Source organism: Echinops telfairi, unplaced genomic scaffold, assembly GCF_000313985.2.
Source record: "Echinops telfairi isolate 266 unplaced genomic scaffold, ASM31398v2 ScPeMD7_7416;HRSCAF=8454, whole genome shotgun sequence".
NCBI classification, from domain to species: domain Eukaryota; kingdom Metazoa; phylum Chordata; class Mammalia; order Afrosoricida; family Tenrecidae; genus Echinops; species Echinops telfairi.
In genome coordinates, this window is record NW_022111316.1 from 2,584,651 (window position 1) to 2,589,779 (window position 5,129).

At 45.7% G+C, this 5,129-nt stretch overlaps 1 pseudogene; it reads right to left on the reverse strand.

Moving 5' to 3' along the window:
• Window positions 1-4,003: 4,003 nt before the first annotated feature.
• LOC101656429 lies at window positions 4,004-5,102 on the reverse strand (annotated as a pseudogene).
• Between the last annotated feature and the right edge of the window lie 27 nt (window positions 5,103-5,129).

Below are 5,129 nucleotides of genomic sequence, written 5' to 3' on the forward strand. Positions count from 1 at the left end.
AACTTTATTGTTTTCCTGCTGGATGGCCCCCTGTTTAACTTCAAGTCTTTAAAACCCTAGGCATTATATCTTTAAATAGCTGGGCACCATAAACTTTCTTCACTACATTTGCTTATGCACCCATTTTGTCTTTAGCTATTGTGTAGGGGAGGTGAGTCTCCTACCTTGCCCAATATTAGAACAAATTGTTCTTGTACTGAGGTAAGATTTAAGTAGAGGCTCAAAGTTCATCTGATTCTTTATTGTATTTACATATATATATTTATGTATACCAACAAATATGCTCATCTTTATATATTTACATATCTATATTTATACCTATGTGTATAATTTTTACTTCCTAGTTATTTCCTCTATTTTTTATTTCCTCCTGCCCTACTATCATGTTCATCCATCGTTCACCTATCAGAAATCCCTCTCAGATACATTACAACTGGTCAAATACCACCAGGAACACTACCCACTCCTTGCTGTCAATTTTAAGTCCCTTGCTATTCTCTTGTCCCTGATGCTATTGACCAATCTCCTCCCCCTGCCTCCTCTTCTCACATGTCCCCCCTCCCCCAACTGTTGGTCCCATTGCTGTCTCTTGGAATTGCTTATCCTGCCTGTCTTATATAGATAGACATCAAAAAAGAAACAAAACAAAACAAAACCCATATACATAGTTCCAGGTCTAGCTGCTGACCTTTCTGAATATCCTCCAACCAGCTCAGATGAGGTGCCAAGTGCTGTCCCCACCCTTCCCCATCAGAAGTCAATTTTTGGGATTCCATAGGGACTTCATGACTTTGCTCCTATTGGTGATCTCTTGTATTCTCCTCTTGATTTGCTCACCTGTGGGGAGGTCAGGCGGCACGCACTCCCCACATTGTTTCTTCAGTACTGTCCTCTGTAGAGATGTAATCTAAGGAGGGGAAATCATGTCACCACCTGGCCCTGGCCCTGCAGTCCTCTCTGTGATCCAGCTGCTCTGAGCAAGAATGTTGCCCTCAGACTTTGGGTGTGACAGAGTGAGGTCTACCCTATCTCTTTCCCACTTAGTTTGTTCCCATGTGGGTGGGACAGACTGGCTGCTCTCACTGGACTGTGTCTTCAGTACTGTCCTCTGTATCGCTGTCATCTAGGGAGGGGGACATCATGACACGTGCTGGGGCCAGCCCTGTGGTCTTGTCTGTTAATAAGCTGTTCTGTGCAGTTAGGTTGCCCTCAAGGATTGGCACAGTGCATTGACGTCTGCTCTCTCTCTCCCTTTCCTGTGGAGACATAATCAATATCCACCCCATGGGTGAATTAGTGCCCTGCTCCCCCAATGCCATCTTTAAAAAAATTCCCCCCCCTTACCTCCTCCCTCAGTGGGCCTTAAAGCCATGAGAGAGGAGGAAAAGAGGTCTTTCATCCCTGGTTCTATCTGCATCTTTTCCTCTTTTTACTTTTGATGCCACATGTATCCTTGGTTTTGGTCTGACTTCTGCCATAGTACCTGGTCCATAGCCTGGAAGCTATGCATGATGTTTGTTTTCCTCAATTCTCTTTGTACTGTTCGAACTTACCTCAGTGGACTCATGTTGTAGTCATCCTTTTGTGCTTGGTTAATTTCACTCAGCATAATTTCCTCCCACTCTTTCAACCAAATAATATGCTTCATGTTTTCAGTGCTGTGTTTTAGGGATTCGTAATATTCCATTGTGTGTCTATACGAGTTTTTTAAACCATTCAACTATTAGATAGTTTCCAATTCTTTGTGATTGTTAATTGTGCAGTGATGAACATTGGAGCACACATGTCTGGTCGTGGTCTGTTTCTTATTTCTTCTGGATATATGCTCAGTAGGGGGATTGCTGGGTTGTAAGGTAACTTGATTTCCTTTCTTTTTCAGGTATTGCCAAATTGCTTTCCACAGTGGCTGCATGTATTTACAAGACCACCAGCAGTGGATGAGAATTCCTATCTCACAACACCCCCGCCAAAATTTGTTGTTTTCTGTTTTCTTGAATTGGGCCGTCCCTTGTGGGTGTTAGGCGGTATCTCATAGTTCTTTAATTTGCATTTTCCAGATGGCTAATGATAGGGGACACTTTCTCATATGTTTATTGGCCATTCAGATTTCCTCCCTTGTGCATCTTCTGCTCAGGTCTCCTGCCCAGTTCTTCAGTGGGCAATTCGTTTTGTTCTTGTTGCAGGCTTTCAGCGTTTTGTAGATTTTAGTAATAAACCCTTTGTCTGAGATGTCACCTCTAAATATCTTTTCCCAGTCTGTGGGCTCTCTTATTATTCTCTTGATGAAGGCTTTCAATGTACACAGTTGTATTATCTTTAGTATTTCCCACTTGTCTGTTTTAGCTTCCCCTCTGTGTGTGTCCTTCTCTGTTTTTGATAGCCTATATACTCCCTGCACCAAGGTTCTTAGGTTTGTCTCAATTCTTGCATTGATGATCCTAATAGTTTGGGGTTTTACCTTGAGGGCTGTGATCCACCTTGAATTTGTTCTTCTGTATGGAGTGAAGTAAGGGCCTTGTTTCATTTTACTGCAGGTAGATATGCAGTGTTTTATCAGCACCATTTGTTAAAGAGGGCATCCACATCCCATTTGATTCTTTTTGGGCCCTTATCAAAGATCAGTTGTCTGTATGCAGCTGATGTTGTTTTACAGCAGATTTTATTTCTAGGTTTTCTGTTCCTTTCCGTTGGTCTGAGTATATGTCATTATATCAGTACCGTGTTGTTTTGACAACTGTGGCTGTATAGTAGGTTTTAAAGTCAGGTAATGCAAACCTTCTGATTTCATTCTTCTTCTTGAGGAGTTCTTTTTTTCCCCCTTTAAGATGTGTGCTTTTATTGGACTGGAAAAGCCAGTGTACAGGTAAAGCCCTGGTCCTCCACATCCTAATCAACCCAGGGGGACCCAAAAACCTTCATATCCTTCTAAATTTCGGGAGGAGAAAAAAAGGAAGAGTGCCCAATGGCTGACCATTCAAAAGGAAACTTTAAAAACAGAAAAAGAAAAACAGTATTAAGGCAGAAGAATTATTTAAAAAAAAACTTGGGTTACATAATTTACACAAAAGCAATGTTCTTGTCACTTGTACCGCTATGTGGGCCTGGAGGGGAGGGGATGAGGGCTGTACTCCCTTCTCGGGAAACTTGGAGTGGGGCCCGCTTTGGAGAAGGGCAAGGGTCTCCTGTCACATGGGATCACATGGCTTTTGGAATGACTATTTTTAAAAAGAATCACATAATCATGTATAATCAGAGTCCTGGCCACATTGTAGAACTTGGGGATGCTCGCTCCCTCTGCTGTCACCCTCACTGTTTCAATTTTTAAATCCTGAATCAAGCGCAAAAACAAAAACAAAAACTGAAAAAAAGAAAGCAAAACCAAACAGATAAAGCCATGCCAATCTCATTGTATTAGTCTGGGTATTTTAGAGAAACAAATCCACAGAAACTCACGTAAAAGAGAGAGTTTTATATAAAGGTTAACTGTGCATCAAGAAAACATCCCAACCCAGTGCTGCCCAAGCCCACAAGTACAACATTAACCCATTAACCCGTATGTCCAAAACCAGTCCACAAATCCTCCTCCATCTCACAAAACAGACACAACGATGCTGACTGCAGGAAGAAAGCTGAGTCAGTGAATGTATAAGCATCTCAGCGCTGGCAGGGGTCTCCACAGGCTGCCCCAGCACCCAGGGCTGCACTGGGGTAGGTCCATGTAGCTTCTCCTCAAGGATGTCGTGCAGGAAGTGAGCCTTGCAAGCTGAAGCAGGAAACTGCTATGGCACCTGCACCCTGGTGCAAACGTCAGTAAGCAAGAGACCCGAGAACTAGAAAGGTGAGGCTCACTGAGTTATTTACCCCATCCGCCCTTCAATTAACCCCACATGTGTTTATCAGCCAGGTTAGCACAATAAACTAACTCACTCATCCTTTTTTTTTTTACCTGCGCAAGTTAGGTTTTTCTCAAGAAAGGGTGTAATGAAACTAAGGAACAGTCTGTCTAGAAGCATTTGTGGTGGACGATGGAGGGGCTGGACTCGTCCTAATCCTGTTTGCTGATCCACATCTGCTGGAAGGTGGACAGCGAGGCCAGGTTGGAGCCGCTGAACCACACAGAGTACTTGCGCTCATGGGGAGCAATGATCTTGATCTTCATTATGCTGGGCGCTTGTGCTGTGATCTCCTTCTGCGTTATGTCTGCAATGTCAGGGTATATGGTGGTGCCACTGGACAGTGCTATGTTGGCGTAGAGGTCCTTACAGATGTCAATGTCACACTTCATGATGGAATTAAAGATTTCGTGGATGCTGCAGGATTCCATTCCCAGGAAGGAGGGCTGGAAGATGGCCTCTGGGCAGCTGAAGCGGTCATTGTCAATGGTGATGACCTTACCCCCGGGGAGCTCGTATCTCTTCTCCAGGGACGAGGCTGCGGTGGCCATTTCCTGCTTGAAGTTCAGGGCGACGTAGCAGAGGTTCTCCTTGATGTCACTCACAATTTCCCTCTCGGCCATGGTGGTGAAGCTGTTGCCCTGCTCCATCAGGATCTTCATGAGGTAGTCAGTCAGGTCCCGGCCAGCCTTGTCCAGACGCAGGATGGCGTGGGGGAGGGCGTAGCCCTAGTAGATGGCCACAGTGTGGGTGACCCCATAGCCGGAATCCATCACAATGCCAGAGGCATAGAGGGACAGCACAGCCTGGATGACGACGTCCATGGCGGAAGTGTTGAAGGTCTCGAACATGATTTGGGTGATCTTCTCTTGGTTGGCCTTGGGGTTCAGGGGAGCCTTGGTCAGCAGCATGGGGTGCTCCTCGGGGGCCAAGCAGAGCTCGTTGTCGAAGGTGTGGTGCCAGATCTTCTCCATGTCACCCCGGTTGGTGACAATGCCATGCTCAGTGGGGTACTTGAGGATCAGGATGCCTCTCTTGCTCTGGGCCTCGTCACCCACCTAGGAGTCCTTCTGGCCCATGCCCACTATCATGCCCTGAAGCCGAGGACATCCCACGATGGAGGGGAAGACAGCCTGGGGGGGCGTCGTCACCCGCGAAGCAGGATTTGCACATGGCGGAGCCGTTGTGGATCAGCACAGCGATATCATCACCCTGGTGATCTTGGGGATGGCGAGT